The sequence below is a fragment of the Homarus americanus genome, unplaced genomic scaffold (assembly GCF_018991925.1).
Source record: "Homarus americanus isolate GMGI-L3 unplaced genomic scaffold, GMGI_Hamer_2.0 scaffold11022, whole genome shotgun sequence".
Taxonomy (NCBI): Eukaryota; Metazoa; Arthropoda; class Malacostraca; order Decapoda; family Nephropidae; genus Homarus; species Homarus americanus.
In genome coordinates, this window is record NW_024737068.1 from 13,780,029 (window position 1) to 13,803,868 (window position 23,840).

Here is a 23,840-nt window from a genome sequence, read left to right on the forward strand (position 1 = left end):
ATGGATAGAATCCACAGCATTTAACAGTTGGAGTGTCATGGTCACGTTGACTGCTGATCTATTTAACTAATGATTCTTATTAAACTCCATGACCGCAAAACATGAGTGGGTTATTGACCCCTGAGAAGACGTGTTTTTCCCCATAGACGCTACACTTGTGTTTCCCTCCCAGTGTCCCAAGACAGTTATCAATGCGTTGTTTATTCCACTTTCTCCTGGGAAGCTCAATCTTGAATTAGTCTGTGTATATCAACTCAAGTAATTCGCCAGACCTTTGTCAACTGAGGGTCATCTTTGAATGAGTAACCGTTAGTTTGTTTGTGATTATTGTCATTGCGTGAGTAGCGATCACTGGCAACTCAGGGATATATATATATATATATATATATATATATATATATATATACCCTCGCATTACACAGGACGAGCGTCCCCTGATGCCGCCCCAACGTTTGTTCCAGATCCCATTGTGATTCTTGCATCACTCGACAACTGCCCCAGATGTAGTAGAAACCCAGCAGGGATCATATATGAAACGATGGCACAGATGCGGCCTGATTAATGTGCTCCACTGCCTCGTTGGGCCAGACCCCAGACTCGCCATGTGTCTGGCTACCACACACAATAACAACGGTCGTGAATCTCAGTGTTCTACCCTGGGACGCACCCTGGAAGTATATGTCCACAGAAAGTGTTGTAACATGTATGTTTGGGATAATTAGTTGAAAATAAGTATCCCATGTTGGGTAGTGGACCCAGGTATCTGCTGATTTCATTATTAATGTGTGTAAAGGCCTGGGACTTAGGGATAGAAATCCCTTACCAGGCTAATCAGGATCTTAATAACGGAAAGTCAAGGACCATGGTTTTCCGAGGAATAACAAACAACCGTTTGAGATTGGCATCTCTTTACTATAAAAATATAACACAAAACTCTGAAACCACTCAACAAAAACAAATAATTACGGGAGTCAAACATTTAAGGCAGTCAACAGTTAATGGAGTCAAACAATTAATGGAAGCAAACAATTAAAGGAATCAAACAAATAATGGGAGTCAGCAATAATGGATTCAAACAATTAAATGGAGTCAACAATTGATAGAATCGAACAATAAAGGGGAGTCAGCAATTAATGGAATCAAACAATCATAGAATCAAACAATGAACAAATATTTCCTACGGCAGTGGCCCTGGGGAAAGGTTCTGGAACACGGTGATGCACACTCAGGGTAGGGAAGCGTCCCACACTCGAACGACGTCTTGAAATGGCAGAACACCGGGGCACAGACGGAATGAGATGTATTGACGGTCGTGGTAGATAACCAGAGAGTTGACAGTTGATAGGTGAAGGTCTGGGAACACAGCCCACGAGTCCAGGACCTATGATGAGATCACAGCCAGAATTTGACGGACAGCAGGGAAGCTAGATACTGACTGTATGGCGGCTGGGATGAATCTGCCCGTGAACCAGATAGTCGCTGCCGTTTTCACCTCTGTCCAACCGCCCAAGTGTCGTCTGCACCAGCAAACAAGCGAGTTAGCAGCGGTAACCAGCCGGAGGATCGTTTCCGCCCTTACAATGTGTATGTTGAGTAAGGTCTTGTAACTGTACTGAGAAGTACCACCTGGATTTTGAGTCAAGTAATCTACAATGAATGCCATGTACTATGTATTGTGAGTAGGGCCAAGGAACTGGCCCTGCTATGCCATGTAATGTAACACCAGTAAGGTTGTGTGCAGTAAGAGTGTAAGATCTGAGTAATTAGCCTACTGTTGAGTAAAGGAATAAGAAAATAAGTAAATAAGAAAATAAATAAAGAAGAAAGTATTGAGTCTGCAATAAGCCCAGGAGTTGAGCCTGGTAGTTATATGATTAATAATATATCCTTTTCCCTTTGATTTCATATTAATAAATTTGTTTTTAGAGTACTTTAGGTGTATTCATTTCTCCCACAGTATTTTACCTTTATTTCCGTCCAAGTGACTTGGTACCAGAATTACCATACCCATGTGCCTAGACCCTCGACCATGCTACCAAAAGAATGTCCATGCTACCAAAAGAATATGTGACAGACGTGAGTAAGAGTAAGAACTAAGATAATATACGCAAAATAAAATAAGGGTGGTGTAGAGGTGTTGGAAATCACGACCCTCACAGGAGTGTGGCTTTTAAGACAGTTATGTCATTATGGCGTTGATAAGCCATCTGCGTCCACTGTTGCCATGTTACGTCGGAGGCACCTCCTCGAGTGTCATAAGTATCCACCTCTCATGCGGCCATTGATTCACTGCAACGGTATTGATTGTGTCACTGGGACTGGAGACATCACTGTAACTGATAGTGTCAGTGTCTGGGTCACTGTCACTGTCACTTCCAGTTTTGTCCACAGAGCCCTGGTGTATGTCATCTACAGAGCCTTGGGGCTGTTCTTCCGAACTGCCCTGGGGCTTCTGTGGACTTAATCGAGTACAAAGGTGAAATAGGCCTTGCAGTAGCCATCTTCTAAGGAATGGAATGATATCAGACCAATGTCCCTCTGAACCTTCTGTCTTTGTATAGAAAATACTGACCTCCGTCTGGGGTAGTTCAATAACAGAGCCTTGGGGCTGTTCTTCCGAACTGCCCCGGGGCTTCTGTGGACTTAGTCTAGTGGGAAGGCTAATTTGGATTGGCAGTCCCCATCCACTAAGGAACGGAATTATGCTAAGCCAATGTTCCTCTGAACGGTTTATGTAGAGAAACACCACCAGGCAACAGAAGCCGTCGTACACGAAGGGCCACGCTGGTTTTAGCTCCGTCTCGCGCAACTGTTTAACGATCTGTTTGAGGTGATGAGTCTGCCGGGTCTTTAGTCCGACAGAAACGAAAACGTTCAGGACGGGAACTTGTTCCCACTTAGACATGAACTGTCCAGGTTGGAGGTCAAGGGCTGGAGGCCAGAGCCAGTACCTTTGCTGGTGGAGCCTCATCGCCTCCTCGGACAACCTCTCGTTCACCCGCTCCAACGCGGATATGTCCTCGCGGATGAGCCCCCATATCATCAGCGTCAGTATCATACTGATGACAAGTTCCATGAACAGGAGACAATTTGACATCATTTTTTTTTAAATAAATGAATTGGAATAAAATTAATTTTATTTCTGAATATTTTCACAACTCGTGTGTTGACGTGTTGTGTACTTTGGGGATGTTAATGATTATATTTTGACTTATAGCGCCTATTGTGGTGATGGGTGTGGTGGTGATGGTGATGAATGGTTGTGGTGATGATGGTTGTTGTGGTGATGATAGTTGTAGTGATGATGGTTGTTGTAGTGATGATGGTTGTTGTGGTGATGGTGGTTGTTTTGGTGATGGTGGTTGTTGTTGTAATGATGATGGTTGTTGTGGTGATGATGGTTGTGGTGATGATGGTTGTGGTGGTGGTGGCTGTAATGGTGATGATGGTTGTAGTGATGACGCTAGTTGTGGTGGTGATGGTTGTGGTGATGATGGTTGTGGTGGTGATGGTTGTTGTTGTGGTGATGGCTGTGGTGATGATGGTTGTGGTAGTGATGTTTGTTGTAGAGGTGATGATGTTTGTTGTAGTGGTGATGATGGTTGTTGCAGTGATGATGGTTGTGGTGATGATGGTTGTGGTGGTGAAAGGTTGTAATGGTGATGATGGTTGTTGTTGTGGTGGTGATGGTTGTGGTCGAGATGGTTATTGCTGTGGTGATGATGGCTGTTGTGGTGATGATGGTTGCTGTGGTGATGATGATGACGGCTTGCTGTATGATGATGGTTGTGGTGATGATGGTTGCTGTGGTGATGATGGTTGTTGTGGTGATGATGATGGTTGTCGTGGTGATGATGGTTGTGGTGGATGATGGTTGTTGTGGTGATGGTGATGGTTGTGGTGATGGTGGTTGTTGTGGTGATGATGGTTGTGGTTACGGATGGTTTTGGTGGTGATGGTTGTGGTGATGATGGTTTTGGGACGATGATGGCTGATGTGGTGGTGATGGCTGTGGTTTCCAGATGGTTTTGTGGTGGTGGTGAAGATTGTTGTGGTGATGGTGGCTGTGGTGGTGAATGATGGTTGTGGTGGTGGATGATGGTTGCTGTGGTGATGATGGCTGTGGTGGTGATGATGGTTGTGGTGATGGCTGTGGTGATGATGGCTGTAATGGTGAGATGGTTGTGGTGGTGACGATGGCTGTAGTGGTGATGGCTGTGGTGGTTATGGTTGTTGCTGTGGTGATGATGAATGGTGGTGATGGTCGTTGTTGTGATGATGGTTTTGTGGGTGATGATGGTTGTGGTGGTGATGGATGTGTGGTGATGGTTGTGGTGCTGAGGCCGTTGTGGTGGTGATGGTCGTTGTTGTGATGATGGTTTTGGTGATGATGGTTGTGGTGGTGATGGATGTGGTGGTGATGGTTGTGGTGCTGATGGCCGTTGTGGTGGTGATGGTTGTTGTGGTGGTGGATGGTTGTTGTGGTGATGATGGTTGTGGTGATGATGGTTGTGGTAGTGATGGTAGTGGTGGTGATGGTTGTGGTGGTGAGTGATGGTAGTGGTGGTGATGGTTGTGGTGGTGATGGTTGTTGTTGTGGTGGTGATGGTTGTTGTGGTGATGATGATGATGGATGGTTGCGATCTTGGTGGTTGTTGTGGTGAAGATGGGTTTTGTTGTAGTGATGATGGTTGTTGTAGTGATAACGATGGATGGTTGTGGCAGTGGATGGTTGTGGTGATGGTGGTTGTTGTGGTGATGATGGTTGTGGTTACGATGGTTTTGGTGGTGATGGTTGTGGTGATGATGGTTTTGGGATGATGATGGTTGATGTGGTGGTGATGGTTGTGGTGGTGATGGTTTTTGTGGTGGTGGTGAAGATTGTGGTGGTGAATGATGGTTGTGGTGGTGAATGATGGTTGTGGTGGTGATGGTTGTGGTGGTGATGATGGTTGTTGTGGTGATGATGGTTGTGGTGGTGATGATGGTTGTGGTGGTGATGATGGTTGTGGTGGTGATGATGGTTGTGTGGTGATGATGATTGTGGTGGTGACCATGGTTGTGATGGTGATGGTTGTGGTGGTGATGGTTGATGTTGTGGTGATGGTTGCGGTGATGATGGTTGCCTCTGAAGATGTCTTGAATAAAGACGAAAGCTAAGGTGCTCCGTTGTTTCCCCTTTTTCCCGTGTGATTATATCAAGATTTATCTTATCCACGTTTTCATTATGGATCTACATGAAATATATATATATATATATATATATATATATATATATATATATATATATATATATATATATATATATATATATATATATATATATATATATATATGTATATATATATATATATATATATATATATATATATATATATATATATATATATATATATATATATATATATATATATATATATATATATATATATATATATATATATATATATATATATATATATGACACCGCCTTGACCCAAATAGCATTCAAGATGACGAGCCACCTTCTTGAAAATAATAGTGCGTGAACTTTGAAATTCGAAGCTCGAGCGAAACTTCAGAGTTATTTGGGTACGGGTCCTGAGGGAGCGGTTCCATGAATTCCGCATTAAACATCGAAACTCGACATTCTGAGAAGAGCTTGAAAAATATTTATCTCCAACTTTATTTAGGTTTGGATTCTAAGGTGGCTTCTGGCCAAGATGCGATCATTCAGAACTTCTTAGCTAATTTTCAAGAGAAAGAGAAGGTAAGAGAAAGTTAAGAAAACGAAAAAAAATTGAGAAAGAAAGAGAAAATAGGAGAGAGGAAGAGAAAAGAAAAAAACACCAAGAAAAAGAAGAGGAGGCAGCTAAGGAAGTAAAAAAAAGGAGAGAGGAGTAAAGAAATTTAAGAAAAAGAAGAAAAAGAGACTGGAGAGAGTTAAGAGAGAAAAGAAAGGGAAGAGGAATTTAAGAATAAATAGAGGAGAAAGTTAATAAACAAGAAAATGAGGGAGAAGAGAAAGGAGACCAAACTGATATCGTAAAAACAGTAGAAACCCGCGTCATGTAATATGAAGAAAAAAATTTATAATATTATTAACTTACTCAAAATTCTTATTCTAAAAAAATCTATTAAAAAATCTTAATATTACCTTCGAAGCTTTTAGGACGGCCACACATACATGCTATCCACGTATACAGTATGTTGTATACCAGCTCAAGTACATGTTATTAACTCGGTCACGTACATATTATTCTCTCGTACACGTACTGTAGATGCTTATTAATTCAGATACTACGAATATAGCGAGGCACTTAAACCACACTACTAACACACTTAGATCTCTTGTGTGGGATGTCATCTTAATCGAAGGAACAGAACATCGTATTCAGGGATTAATTCACTGTACCCAATGAGATTGTCATCGTACTTTACCATGGCGCGTAGTTCTCATGGTACCTGAGAAGCCAAACCAATTCAAGTTGCAAACAATAACACTGGTATTAGCAGTAGCCTCAACATCCACTTAACACGATCAAGATAAGGTTTTCAGTGCTGTACACGATCCCTTGTTACCGCTTCTGTGTTGTGGTCCCCAAGTTGTCAAGTATATTACGGGATATGGAAAAAAAAAGTCACAGAAAAGGTTCCCCTGAAGAACTGACACTCCTAATTATTTCACCTGATGATTATAACACCTTAACGTTACCTCGGGGGTTAGATTAGATTTGGATTAGTTAGGTTAGGTTAGCCTTAGGGTGCTTAATTATCATATAAAATAAGCTGGAGTGCCTAATCTTCAGGTGATCCCAGAAAACATATGCTAAGACTACTTAACTGTTCAGCATCTCAGATGACGTGAAGCTCGACAGCCACACACACTTACCTGAAGAAGAAAATATAATACATTAAAATACTATTCATGCTTATATAATTTGTGAGACAAAAAAAATCCTTTCAAATAGCTGACGAAATGTGAGTGTGTGAATTGATATACAAGTCAGGAATCAATCTACACTAATACACTAGAGACATTAACACTAGAAGACGGGTGTAACGACAGTGACACCCGGGCCTCGTCCCCTCTCCACCATAATAAATAAATAATGCTTTACATCAATTATTTTTCTTTAACGCAACAAGAGTCCCCTGAGTATGACATTCCCCCCTGGCTGTGGCTTCTTACATAACAAAGGGCCATAACTTAGCCAAAACTCGCTGATGCAGAATTGTTTCCCCATATGCACGCCGTCCACCCAAAAACACTAATTGTACCAAGTTTCGTAAAATTCCGTTGAAAGCTGGCGGCCGAGTTGACCTTACAAACTTCCACGCACAAAGAGGCATCGGAGCACAGACACGAAAACGGACAATAGCCACACCATGAGAACGGAACCACCTTGACCTGTGTATACCATTCGTCCACATATACCATCTGCATCAGCTGTCTTTACTTCTGCTGAAAAGTAAACAGATTGAAGTACGTGCAGGTGTGTGTATGCGTGTGTGTGTGCGTGTAGGATATATACTTCGTCGTGCAAGGTGTAGGACTGTCACCTTTATCCTACATGTAAGAACGATTAACATGTGCTATACAATGCAATCATGATTTTAACGCCATGTGGGGACGATTAAGCAGCAGAGTTAAGACAAACTTATATAACTTAAAAAACTACGATAGAAGTGTGAAAGTTTAGTTCAAACTCTTTAATAAAAAAAAGATGGAGTTATTCTTTTTCCCTTAGTTGTTGTTTTATTGATGTTCTTTTTTCCTTGTTTTCCCAAGTTGTTCTTCGTTTGATCATCGTTTTATTACGCAAGTATTTTTGTATTCAGTTCTACTACGACCATAAAATTCCCATCTTCGAATAAGTTAAATATCTCAAAATAAAAGAGATTTCTATTTTACTTCCACAAACTACCAAATTTCCCCAAACATTATATATCAAGATTTTTCCATTTCAATTATTCATACGACCAAATCTCGTCACAAAAAACAAAATCATAAGCTCCCTCAAAGTTGATACAAACATCCTTAGGAAAAAAAAAACCCTAAAATTATTCCCCAAAACAAAAATATATATACTCGAGTTATCAGTTTACCGAAATCCCGGACAACCGATTATTTGCTCTTGTTTTCTTATTTTACAATGTATGAAAACTTAAAACTCGAGTGAAATTCTAGATGGTACCGATGCGAGACAGTACATGAGTCGATAGGAATGGGTAGAGAAGGGAGAGGGAGGGGCAGGCGAGTTATGTGCCCTCCGTTGCCAGGCTTGGGTGAAGATGGTGCCATATTTTCCCTGTGCTCCTTCCAGCTGACAGATCCAGGCACCGTGCCAGACCTATCTCGCCCATATATGAGAAGCTGGTGACTAGTGAGAGGAGGAACTGCTGGATATGTGGCCCCGACCATCATGCAGCTGGTTATAATGAGGAGGAGGTGGGGGTGGAAGGGAGTGGGAGGGGACGTGGGTATGGTAAGGTATCGGGAGGGAGGAATAGGAGGGGATGTAGGTATGGGGGGAACAGGAGGGGACGTGGGTATGGAAAGGTATCGGGAGGGGGGGGGGCAATTAAACATATACCGTCACAGAAAATACAGTACTATTATATTACTTTACATATCTGCCTCATGGATGTACAGTCAGCGACCACACTCGAGAGCCCATCGGTCTTTTACTGGCAATTTCTGGTGAAGGCTGAGTGGGGGAGCTCAGGGATCTGATTGTCAGGATAAATATTAAACAATCCAAAGGTAGAATTTTCATAATAATAAACTATTCATTGTTATTTAAGATCATGAGAAGTTTCCAAATGTTCTTATATTTGCTTAAATAATGAAGAAAATTTGATCTAAGAATCTTGTGGCAGTCCTCGCTCCTCGTTGTAGTTGAGTTGCCAATTCATTAATATAATTTCTACATTATTTAACCAAATCTACGATTTTTTGTTAATTTCTCATGATCTTAAATAGGAATGAATAGTTTATTATTATGAAAATTCTACCTTGGGATTGTTTAATATTTATCCTGACAGTAGAGCAGCCGAAAACAGATCCACCAATCACAATCACCTTTACATACAGCCTTACTTCACCAAGTATTGCCAGGTAAAATTGCCAGTAAGAGACTCAGGGTGGGGTCCCTGGATCTTTGGCTGACTGTACCTTGTCCCTCGCGTATTAATATTTTTTTTACGTTACTTCACATTTGTTACATCACTAACAACCAAATAAGAACGATAGGAAACGTTCGAGTCACTGCATGTCTCCCCCCACCCACGCACCCTTACCTTCTTCCTTGAGCCACACTTTCATGTCAAGGAAAATACACCAATATAAATACAGCACTAAACCAGTAAGACTAAGTGAAGTAGTGGTGTGCTAAGTCCGTGGAGTTTTACGCACGAAGGCACTTACTGTACACGCTACATCACTCACTCACACGTACACTACACATAACCACTTATACCACCACCCTCACCACCTCTTTCTCCTGACTACCACAACCCACTTCTAACCGCCACCACTAACTACTACAAACCACTGTACACCACTAGTAAATGGGACCGTCAGAGTGACCGCCATAATTACAGGTCGCGAGAGGAACGATATACTGTGTCCCAGGAGGCGTGATTAGGGCTGCATTACACACACACACACACACACACACACACACACACACACACACACACACACTCTGAAGCGGCATCCACACTCATAGAAAGAAAAAGGTGAGAAAATACGTACAATACAAATATATGAAGTACACACAAGTCCAAATACACACACAAATGTACACAAAGTTTAAAACGCATAATAAAACACTACACTTTTACAGTCACGTCGAATTACAATCTGTTTCGCAATTTTTCCTGCACTCTTGTGGGTTAAACGTAATGGATGCCCCTCGTGACGAGAATGGCTGACAATTAAGCCACCTAGACGGGGGGATTTGTTTAAGGCATACAGTAGAAATCGCTGTCACCACAACACCTTAAATATAGCGAGTTGTGTAAGCAGTTGAGTGTGAATAACGCAGGGACATAGGTCAGCTAGCCCAACCGCAATGACCAAGTCTGGAAAAAATCGGTCAATTGATTTACATTCAGAGGCTCAATTAATCAGGGGGGGGAGGTAGATATATATATATATATAGGCAAGGAGAGTGCGAACCCTTGTTCACTAGCTTGAGAGGCGACGACGGTATCCATTACACAAAAGCTAAGTGAAAACACACACACACGAGTATTAACGGATACAGACCAGCATGTTCGATCAGGATACCAATTCCAAACACAATCGCCGTTCATAACCCACAAAAACACACCGCCCCCCCCTCCCCACCACCACGTAATCAATAGCACATAGGAACACCCCAGATGACCAGCACCCGTTACCAGGAACACCGATAGTAGAGTGACACACACACACACAGAGTCACCAAATATCAGGGGGGGTGAAAGGTGTTACTTGACTTACATCTCCCCCCCCTCTCCCTCTCTCTCCCTCTCTATCCTTCTCGCCTTCCTTGCACGTTCCTTGGCTCACCCTCTCCTTCTCGATTCCTCTTATCGGCTTATTCAGCTTCTTCCTCCCCCTTTCCCTTCCCCTATCCTCTTGTCAGTTCCTGCCACTTAAGTCACCTTCCATCTCCTCCCTCTCTTCATCCATCTCCTCTCCCCTCTTCATCAATATCCTCTTCCTTCTTCATCCATCTCCTCTTCCCTCTTCATCTATCTCCTCTTCCACCATCTCCTCCTCCCTCTTCATCTATCTCCCCTTCTCTCTTCATCTCCTCTCCCCTCTTCATCCATCTCTTCTTTCCCCTTCATCAATATCCTATTCCCTCTTCATCCACCTCCTCTTCCCTTTTCATCCATCTCTTCCCTTGATCGCCAGGTAAGAAAAAGACTGATGAACTAATTGTCTAATTCCATGTAAAGAGAGCAGGTGAGTTACATGAGTGATGATGATGATGATGATGATGATGATGACAAATGAAGATGATAATGGTAATGATTAATAATGATGATGAGGATTATGATCGCGTCTAGGCTGAAAGTCCATACAGAGACTACCCTCCTTCAAGCCATTATTATATTAACTTAAAACACCTTCAAGGTTTAGTGTTTCCATTGATAAAGTTTAGGCTCAGTATTCAATGTCCACGTGTAGGCCTCACTCTCTGAATCACCTTTGTACACTCGTCTTCGTAAACAGCAAACGTTGCATCACCATCCAACATTTTTATTTCACAGCCTTACATACTGATACACATATGAACGAATGTCTCCCCTGAGCACAATAATATATGTATACCCCGCTACATATAAGGTTGTTATGTACTTAGAACCTGGGTACTACATATTACGGATCACCTAAAGATTAGGCACCCCAGCTTATTTCACGCCATGATTAAACACCTTAACGCTGATCTAATATAACCTAACCTAACGTAACTCTCCAAGTAGTGTTTAATCATCACGTGGCATAAGATGGAGTGCCTGGTCTTCAGGTGATCCAATATGGTTGGTAATATCCCCCCACCCACCCGGAAATATATATATAAATGACCCACCATACTAACTTTCAAAGACTAGAAAGGCTAATTCCTTCAACAATTCCTCAACTGTCAGGGCACCTCGTTAACTCACACTAAGTTAGGCCATTAGGGGAAAACTAACTTCCTCCGCCCTGTCAACTCGTCCGGGCGTCTGTCACTAGGTAAACGAAAACCCTGTATGTGTGAGGGGGGGGGGCTATGTGACAGTAAGGAGTTGAACTTCGATAGCTTTTAAATAAGATGATGTATATCCCAAGTTATTCATCATCGTAACAAAAAGTACTTGTTCTGGTAAGCGCTATACACGTGACACATATTATAGCATCACCTCCTTAACCTCCATTAACAAAAATAAATAGTTACCATAAGTGATATGAAATTATAATTTGTACGATTAAGATAAATACGCAGCAAGCGAGAGATTAACGCTCCCGCTGATATAAGCCTCATTATGATCTGTGGATGAATCAATAAACCTTTAGCTCATAAATGCATGTGACTGATCCTTCACAGGTGCTGGAACCCGCATGTCACTATATACTGTACATGGGTACATCACGTATTTATTCTTCATATATGAGGCCTCAATTACTTCCCAGGCACACGTGTTCACATCAGTATAAGTAAAACAAAACATCCATTAAAGACCCTCCAATCGAACACCATACTACAGCTTAAAGTTTAGTAATAATAGACAAAATCGGCCACGCCATCTGATGTTTTCTTGGGTTATGAAAGTTTATTATTGTCTCTAGAGCAGACTCATTTTTATCTGTAAGTTAACTTTACTCTAGTAATACAGTTTACCAACAATTAACAACTGGTTTTATTTACAGATCTGGCCGTGCAGCAGCCACACTTCATGGATGGAGCAGAGAACCTCCCATCTTCAATACCACCAGAGGTACGGAGCAGTGATCGTCGCCCCTACAAGCCACGTAGAACATGCACGAGGGGACGTCAGTGGGTGTGATCATTACGGTCATATGGGAGTGTCCGCCACACCAGCGCTGAGAGTCTTCAACATTAAACCCACACCCATACTGTCTGGGTGTGACTATCATTAATAAAAAAATATTGTTAAGAATTTATTCAACGTAATTGCATACGGACTTTGATTCGAAATAAAAATAGATCTTTCATTACCAAGAACCAAGACATCACCAAGAGCCTGACGAGGTTCTACTGAATCCCGTCATCAAAAAACATAAATACCTTTAAATTAATCAGAAATTAAGACATATCTAAAATGGTAATTCCAGATAAAGTGAAATCTGATTATAAATGAAACAAGGTCAGCTCTTGGTGTGTGTGTGTGTGTGTGTGTGTGTGGTGACGTCTTCAGAACCAATAAGCTGGAAGAACACTGAGCAAGATAAGAATGACTCCTGTGATGCCATAGCCGCGGTTCTGACCTCTGGGCGGTCTCTAGTTCTAAGGCCATAAGTCGTCTGTGATTGGTTACTACTTATAAGTGTGGTGTAGCGTGTTCATGTGACCTGGGATGCCCGGGTCTACTAGGGCACGCATGTACATACCTGACCTTTGCTAGGCGGAGGTCAAACCCTTCTTCTGTCAACATGTTCAGGAGGTGACTGGTTAAGTGATGGTAGTGTTATGTTCTCAAGTAAGATACCCGCGTGTACCTTGTAAAATGACAACAATATTCTATGTTACTAGAAACCATTACCAAAGTCCAGAGATGTAATAGAAACTCTTATATCGTAAAAATAAACTATAGAAATATTTACTATTCCTTCGTAAGCTGAATACAAAAGCTTTCGTATAATGATGAGAAGGAATTTAGGCAGTAAACAAACTTTAATGGAATACAAACCAAAACATCGATTTTAAGGGTATATATGATACGCTTTATAAGTAGCTGTTGACCCAAGTAATGTAATATGTAATTCGGGTATTTCAGTCAAACTGGAAACACACATCAGACACGAATGACTTTAGGAAATGTAGCTAGCCAGAAGTGTCGAGATCAGCTGATGTCGACCCCTAAGACGGCAACTTAAAGGAGACCCATTTCAATATACATCTTCACTTGTCACTATCAAAATTTTAACCCATTAGCCAGCTACGCTAAAACCAAAACTAGGCCACGATCTTCCTCACTCTCGAGTCCCTACCTAATGAACCTTAACATTCGGCACGTTATGAAAGATTACGACAGTCGTCACGATTTTTCCCTAAATTATAAGAAGGCGATGTTTCCCGCCACGTGCTAGAGGGTCCGTCAGCCCGTCGCGCCACAAGTTGCTTCCCACCGTTGCCAACACAAAGGGCTGCGCCTGCTTTTTCCCGCCGCTGTTATCGCTGTCTCCACCGGGATTATTACTGTAATTAATAGCATATTGTATATCGCAAAGACATAATGTTTGTACAAATAGGAATGTTTTTATTTTATCTGTAAATGTGTTTGTTTCTATTGTTTGTATATATCGTGGAGCCTTTGGTACATATATCCTGAGCTACAGTATTTTGCGACTAATCAGGCGGTTCTGGGTTTTGCGAAGAGGAGGCCAAAGCGGCCTCATCATTTATAATAGTACATGGTAAAGTAGCCTTTACGGATAATCTTCACACTTCCAGGTTCGCTTGTGAGGCCGCAGTCACGCAGATCATGTCACATGTTCCATGACAGGGTGCTTGCTTAACATTAGCGCCAGATTAAATATTTCCGTTATTAGTAACATCCCAAAAATTATTTGCATTTTACACGATTTCTTGTATACATTCAATAATAATTTAATATTGAAACTAATTATATGAATTTCAATAAAAAATTTTATTTGAAAAAAAATTCCAAACTACATGACAACGATTGATGTGAAAATTACATATCTGACTTGGCGCAAAAACTTTATATTTTACACATTTACACATTATTTAACAAATGGACGTTTCCACAACCCGGCTATGAATTATATATATATATATATATATATATATATATATATATATATATATATATATATATATATATATATATATATATATATATATATATATATATATATATATATATATATATATTCAGTTATTTATAGGCTCTTAAATACATTTTAAAATCTCATGTACAATGAATTTATCCATATATACATATATTCAATACAGCAGTTTTGCTTTAATATCCACATTTTGTATTACCTTAAAGTCTCTTTTTAAGTGCCGACACTCAGTCTTCAGCCCGGCCGGTCATAATCTTTCTTTTATCACCAATATTATTTTGGGAAGATGCGGGTAACTCCAATATCGGGAGTGTAAAATATCATTAGCATCTATTTAATATCAGGCTTTAATGTGGCCATCCAAAACTTAAATGTTTCTTAAGTTATCAGGTGTTGAGAGAGCACTGGACCATAATGAACACGTGTTTGTGGGAACCTTCGGACGCCACATTTAATATCATATATCATAGGTTAGTAAATATCATAAGATATAAATATTTCAATTTTAAAACACTCAGTATTGACAAAAAAATAAAGCTCAGTTTTATTTTCTAGTGCAAAGAGATATGAATATTTGATAGTATCATATAACAGGAATTCACTGACATGTATTATTCCAATGCGTAAAATATCAATTTAAATGAGCCGCTACTTAAGAGATTTTATACAGTCCAGTAAGGTTCATAACAAATATTGGATGTTGTGGTTGACGATCAAATCTAAACACCGTTACTCTAGCGAACCCTGAATCCCTTGAGGAAATAACGAAGCCATGACTAACTAGTGAAACATGACTGAGTGTTCTCATATTTCATGATATTTAAATCTTTTTACCTAATTTTACCCAAAGATACAGTAAAAAGAAAACAATAAGAAAATTCACCAGGGCCTGAGATATATTATTCTTTTTATTCACCAACTCACTTCTCCAAAACCGAGATGAAGGTTTGTGAAAATTAATGTGAATAATATTAGTTATGAATAATATAAATACCATAAAATATCAGAAAAAAAGCAACTTTCATTACTTAGATGTATGACCCGTTATCACCGCTCGGGGTTGTGAGGTTCAGTGCAGCAGTAGGTCTATGCTTGACCGTGGCAGACTGGGGCCAAACGTTCACTAGTATTGGCAGATATCACACGTCGGGGGGAAAATTCGACAGTATTCGGAAATGCTCCACACTCAAGGCTCAGATTGTCGAGGATTCAAACAAAATGGGTGAATATCCGCATCTATTCGGACGTACTACGATTTGAAAAGAAGTCTTTGAAGGGCGAAATCTACATGTGTCGGAATGTCAATGGGGCGAGCATTTACCTAAAATGTATGTCAGGAATTTTAATTTTAATTTGTTTAAAAGTGTAACAAATGTATGACTTAGAGCTTTCGGTATTAAAAATATATATACCGGGTATATATATATATATATATATATATATATATATATATATATATATATATATATATATATATATATATATATATATATATATATATCTTGATAAAATCACAGGAAAATCCACGTTTTCATATGATATATATATATATATATATATATATATATATATATATATATATATATATATATATATATATATATATATATATATATATATATATATTAAATTCATTCTGTGAATAGTTGATTGATTTGTGGCAAACTTCACATAATTTTACTGACAATTTTAAGAATGTATGGTTTTGTTCCAACAATCACGTCATATAGAAATACACTTTAAAAGTATATTTTACCGCATCGAGCGAAGAAATTTATCTGAATTTCACTTCATCCAAACCTAGTTAACACTTGGATACGGAAATGAGTCAGTCACTAATAAGCAATACAATATTACCGAAATTATCGTATTTTTTCTCAATTCTATATACACTAACTAATGAGCAAGTGGTGTCGTTAACGTTGATGTGACCCAGTTCATCACAAGTACCGGTAGTGTATTGTAAATCTGAAATCCATTTTCATAGAGAATACGGTAGCAGCTGTGTAGTTCGTACCATTTTTCTTACACAACAAGGCTAAACAAATAGTAAATGTGCGATATATTTATTAAAGCGTAACTACTTGACAGAAACGCTTAATATGCCACAAAATTCAATTTTATATTACACAGTAATCGGACAAGTTTGTACGTGCATGTAAAAAATCTAAATTATTCGAAAATTACTCAAAACCACAGCTAAAATTCCTGATTATTTACAACTACTACAAATGACCAAACATAATGCTCGACCAGCTGTAGAGATGGACTCGAGAATAAACACACGGGTGATGGAGACATCCCGGCGGTGACAGCCCCTGCTGCCTCATGTCACACTTGAGATGCAACCTTCACTTCCAAAACACTAAGTTCATAGTAATTCGAACCAAACTTCACGAACCTTAAGGACCACCAATAGTAACAGCCTTGGATATGCTACACGCTGAAGGAGGATACGATTCAAGTTTTAGATTACGTAGAGTGATATTCAACGTAGCTTGTTGATGGTAAGAGAATCGTGCACTGTAAGGCATTAAGGAGAAAAGCAGTAGGTCTTAGAGTATAGAATTATGATAAAACTACCATTTTTCATTTCTGATATTCAGCACAATAAAAAGAACACAAAGATGATTTGAAGCCTTTGTAGTGAGCGTGTTATTCGGTGTTGGACAATCCCTGGTGCATGATTCAGGACGTACACAAGAGGGCAGATGTCGTAGTGATCAGCGTGTGTCATGGGAATGATCATGAAAACACAATTGCCAGCGGTTATCAAGGAAATATAACGTTACAAATATAAAAACGGTAAACCGGACACATTAATAATAACTTCCCGGCTGATTTACGGATAATTATGTAACATATATGGTCAACAATGCGGAACTTATCTACCATGAATATGTTTAATTACTTCCGCCAATATGGCTATACGTACTAAGCTCGACCCCACTAATGCCACTGCGGCTGGGCGACCTCCCCACACCCTTTACTCGAAGATGTTGTTACCCATTGTATATAATGCCTGGATTACCCTCCTGGTTGTCTCCCAAATACCGAGTGTTAATACAACCACACCTTTCTCACGGCACGAGTTGAAGAGCCCTCTTATCGGAGGAAGCGAATCAATAGCCTACTACCTATTTTCCCCTGTGTTGACAGTATGATGGCGCACACTACCACCATAATTCAAGCTACCATGTTTTGCTTTTGCATTTTTTTTTCAACTACAACCGGGAAAAAAAGATTCACCGTAACTATCAAAAGCAAAATATAAAGGATTCCATTTACAACTGACATGCCTGAGGGCTGAGGGATACCCCAGTAAGGCACCTAACTGGGCGGATGTGAATATTACGGGTCTGGACTGGCACCAAGTGAATTACAACGTTACTCTCTGACATTATGAAATATATTTACAACTGTTTCATCTTCATGCATGAAAGCTTGTGTAAACAATGTTACGCCAGGAGCATCCATGAAGACTGTGGCTTCACTGCCTTGAGAGAGCCAAGGAACCGGGAGACGAGACTCAGTTGACAACAAACACAACATTTTAGAAGAGTAAAGAGAAACAATTATATATAGTTATAAAATGAAAAATATAGCAAATATTTCTAAATTGATCTCCACAACCATCGATTGTCAAACTGAACAAAAGACCACTAAATTATTAAGAAATAACACCGTCATTTCATTACTCAACTATCATGACAACTGATGAATATAAAGTACTATCCCTTAGCTCGCTACGAAGTGGAATAATGAACAGTAGGAGAGGGGGTCGAGCGGGTACATGTCAGTCTTGGCCACGGCTAAAATTCAGAATAATGCATCTTAAAGACCTCAAGTGATACTCGAAACCAAAGAAAAAAATATTTCCGAGAACCGTCCATCTTTATCCCACTTTCCATGTCTTGTTATGCCAGAATCATCAGCCCAACATCACCTATCTGACCTAAAGTATCACCCAGCATCACCTATCTGACCTATAGTATCACCCAACATCACCTATCTGACCTAAAGTATCACCCAACATCACGTATCTGACCTAAAGTATCACCCAGCATCACCTATCTGACCTAAAGTATCACCCAGCATCACGTATCTGACCTAAAGTATCACCCAGCATCACCTATCTGACCTAAAGTATCACCCAGCTTCACCTATCTGACCTAAAGTATCACCCAGCATCACCTATCTGACCTAAAGTATCACCCAGCTTCACCTATCTGACCTAAAGTATCACCCAGCTTCACCTATCTGACCTAAAGCATCAATCAACATCACTTATTTGATCTGAAACATCACCACCTATCTGATCTAGAACATCATATCACATATCTGCTCTGAAACATCCCAAACATCACTCACCTGGACTTAAGAACCACGCAACATCACTCGTTAAACCCATAGCATCAAGCACTACATAATTACCTGGTCTAAGGTATTATATTATCTCACTCAAAACATAATTTAATTTTACTTATTAGATATGAACATCACCTAACATCATCTCAATAACTAAAAGCCTTATTCAGTACCAATTACGACCCTGATACACCATTTATCATTCTAAAGTTCGTCTAAGATTCACCTTAACCATCACTCATCTGGTGTGAAAGTTCATCTACTATCACCTGCCAGTTAAAATAAATCACGTACCACTAATTATATCCATAGCATCATTATTTCACCTGGATCGATGAGAAGCCAAACATGTCTGACCTGGCCACCGACCACCAATTATCCCAACTTGAAATATATTTAAACCTCATTCATCTGATTTGAAGAAGTTAATCATGCTTCATCGGTCAATTATCTAATGTAACACAACATGATTAGTCTGACTCGTCATTCAAGCAGCCTGTAACATCACTTTCCTAGTCTAAAATATCGTACAAAATTTATTCAGTAACAAAATCCAGCGATAAATTTAAGGTGTTTTACCCAACACCTACACATGCCTTAAGATTTGAAACCTATGCGAATACAATACATCCCAAACAACTAAACCATCCATCTCATAACGCCACATTACACACCCTCTCTATCTGCTATAGACAACCCGGCACACCCTCCCACACCTGACGGACAACACTACCCAATATTTCTCGTGGGTGCTTTTGAGTATCACTGAGCGTCTGTAATCAATTACTGAGCTTCAATTGGGATTTCACATTTGACTACCACTCAGTATCTCACTTGGCACTTGAAGTAGCCCTTATCAGACCCTAATGATCACTTAGCGCCTCTTATTAGACTTCTAAACATCACTTAGCATCTCTCATCTTGAGCGACACCTGGAGACAGCTTCATGCTGCATCGATCCGTCCCCGTCAATAAATTATTGGGTCCATCACGATAACTTGGAGGGAGATAACATATTTATATTATGAGTAGAAAGATATAGGAATTCTATATAATAAATATTGGTGTTAAAGCATATAGCTGAAAAGGAACCGGTATTCAAATAATACAAACAAAATAAATGTCAAAGCTTAACTTAATCTACGGAATATCTTTGTCATATCTTAACTCCGATGTATAAAATAATTAAAAAAATCATGTGTACATAACAAATATATTTATGCATTAAAAATCTTTCTCACTTCCCAAAATATGTATTCAAATAAACTCACCACAAAGATAAATAAATTTCAATATACTGTAATTTGGACCTCAAGTCGAAATAATGTTAACGGATGTATAAATAGATAGATCAGGTGGCAAAGTAGTGGGGATTTCTGCTGATATGAACATGCAGTAGTTAGTCACTTATATATCTCACGTTTGGTCAGAAGAGAGGAACATGGTGGACATCTGACGAAGGGGAACAAATGCGGCTGAGCAAGACACAGACCTTCTCCTTGTTTGTAAAATGTATTGCAAGTTATATACAACATATAGTAAATATATTCCATAAGCAACGTTGACAACTTCTTAATATATAGGCTACTTATATATCGCTTGAGATCGCCAACACACACACACACACACACACACACACACATATACACACCATTACTTACATCTTACACGTACAAATACATCAGCATATACTCGTAAAAACACCATAAAACACTTATATAATATGTAAATATTCTCTCCTCTTGCAATACTCATTTCCAAGGAGGACAACAACTGTTCATGTTAAACACCGTAACTGCTAGAAAACGAGATTTGCAATAACTTCGCCACGACTCCTTCATCATTATCGAATATTATATATCACAGCTGGTAAGTTATATACTGTCATCTAACTACTGAACTTCTCATTCATTACAGATAACGCCACTTGTAAATTATATATATATATATATATATATATATATATATATATATATATATATATATATATATATATATATATATATATATATATATATATATATATATATATATATATTTACTATGTTTTATTTATCATCTTTAGAAGTTTTGTAAAAAAAAAGTATTTCAACCACATCTCGTTTTCTGCAGCAGTTAGTGAGACCCCACAACATCATCCCATTATGGTCCCCCGAGCTCCCATCCGTGTCATGTTGTTACCTATACAGCTTGTTATATGCGCCAAATATATAATGATTAAACACGTGTGTCTTTCTCTTACCTTCCATGACTGTACCGAACACCCCTACGTGAGTTCCTATAAAGACATGACTAAAAGCTAAGGATAATAATTATGTCCTAAATAAAGTAACAAGATCTAGTCTCATAATTAGCTACTAAATAAAGCCCTGACCGACATTCAAGGTTACACATGGCGCAATACACTCCAACTTAAAATATAAAAAAGCGTATCAAGTTAATTACAGTACATATTATATTTCTAAACAAAAAATATATGCAGTTGCGTGCAGAAGAACGTTAGCTACAAACGTCCTCCTGTCGCATGTCGGGAGCAATTAGAAAGGATGATCACGCCATGTGGACTTTTGCTTCTAAGGTAACAATCACAAGCAATAACAGCTGGAGGAGAATGTAGTCTGGCGAAAAAGGCAGATAACATAGCAATGAAACCAGAATAAATGTATTATAACCCATATCTATCAGGAGTAAGAGGAAGAAATAAAAGTCCTGTAAAAATGATAGATAATGATGAAAAGAAACGAATTTGCAGTTATGAGTATTTTAGGTTTTCTTTTGACTCTCAGGATTATATTAGTGAGACTCAGCCTCCAGCAACATCGCCCAAGTTTCGGGTCAACAACTAATAAGAATAAAACATCAAGAAAGAACCCAAAGACGTAGAAACATTCAGATCAGGACCAAAGAATGAATAAAGATAAGAAAAGGTTTTGATATTTTACGCAGGAAGACCGAGTAATAATTATTAATCTTTTATACGTGAAATCTATAATAACATAACTAATTTTCAAGGAATCCAAATCCCCCCTCCACTATATATAGTTTCACTCATGTTATGTTCCTGGAACTAATTAGAACTAAAACTTTGATTGTTGACAACTGATTGGGTCTTCCTACCCAGAGAAGGGACAAGTTTAAAGTCAACGTGTAGCCTGATGCCTGCGGTAAATCGATTGTCATTCTCCATCAGACCTCCAGGTGGAGTTTTCAGTCTACTAATCATCTGCCAACATCATTCGCCCAAAGACTGTCTATACCCAGTGACTTCTACCACTGACCTTGCCATTAAACAGAGTATACTGAGGTAAACGCCTGTCAAGTTTCATCCGAATCTTATATGTCGTTTTTTTTTTCACTTATCGTTTAACGTGTATCCGAGAGAGATAATAATGACTTCATATCTCGCCTCTAGTAATCAAGTCCAGACACTATGTGGACACGACGACTATTAATGAGCGCGAGTTATGATCACACAAGTTCTCAATTGACTTTCCGACAATGACTGATGATCTATATTCAAACAGAGCACATTAGGCGCAACTTCTGATTTACTATTAACTACTAAACGCTCCATATGGATGGCATCTGCAGATCCCAAAGTCAAGACAATATTCTCAAAAGAAAACTAAAATTCTGATTACGAACAATCACGTAAAGGTTACGTCTTTCATTAAGACCATCTGGTGATGGTGCATATATATCCTACGCTAAGGCCAAGAAACTTATACTCTGACCTCTGTCCTTAAAGTTAAACACAGCACATTATCCCATTAACCGTGTAAAGTTCCCATTGTAATAATCATTTTCGTGGGATATTTTAATATTACTCCTTAACAAAAGGAAAATATACTGCAAATAAACGAATAAGAAAAACGGGGAGAAAATACGTATCAAAAGACAGAAGATTTTTACCTTCCTTCTGTAGACGACATTCTGTAATCCTGACCTCCCAGCCTGATGGGTGCAGTCCAAGCCTAACGTACCGAGCAAAACCCACACCAACAAAAACCTCCTGCTCTTCATTGTACATGAAGCACAATTCATAAATATGCAGTACAGTATTTCAATGCAGTTACCGCGTCAGAGTGTTGCTTTGCTGAAGCGGGTTCCAACAGTTCTGGTCAAACGATGGGGTATTAAAACCTGACCTGACTCCAAAATAAGTCATCTACCCTACCAGGGGGTGCCTCCCTTGTGAGAGGAGGGGTTACTTGCTACATACATCAATAAGTCTTACTCTAGATGAAAAAAAAAGTTTCCCCTTTCACACATCAAAAATATAGTAAAACAAGCGGCTGGAAACTATCACGTGCTTTGTTAATTAAAACCTGCATTTTCAGAATTTCTGTAAACTGCGTGATCAGCTCTAGAAGAAAATACTGCTTCACTAAACTACTCCAAGCGGATTTTATAAATCGGATTTGGTGCTCGATTCCTGATATGTTGCGAAGTTGGCGGACAGTGATGACTGACGGACGATAAGCCAAGGCAAAAGTTCTGACAATTAAGCTAAACTTTTGTTGCGATTGGCGAAAAGTAAAAAAACAATTGACTGTTTAAAAGAAAAAAGTATATAATGGGGACAATATTAAACTCTTTCTATGACTGGTGATAATTCGGACAAGTATTACGACTCGTGATAATTAAGCTCAAAATCTATACGATTGGTGACAAGCAAAAATACTACAGCCACTGGTGACAATTGTGTTAAAAATCTACAACGAATGGATAATACAGCTGACTCAAACAAGTGCAGGAACACAGGCTACAAAACGAACAATTTGACATGAAGATAAAACCATAATGATCAGGCATCTCTGCTCCAGTTTCGAGTCCATACAGAACCCAATATCTTCATGGCAGCAATATGCTCTCAAAGTTTAATTTTACCCTTGCTGCCAAGAGCGCAATAAACTATAATTTCATTAAAACTTCAGCGACTCGCAATACGTTATAT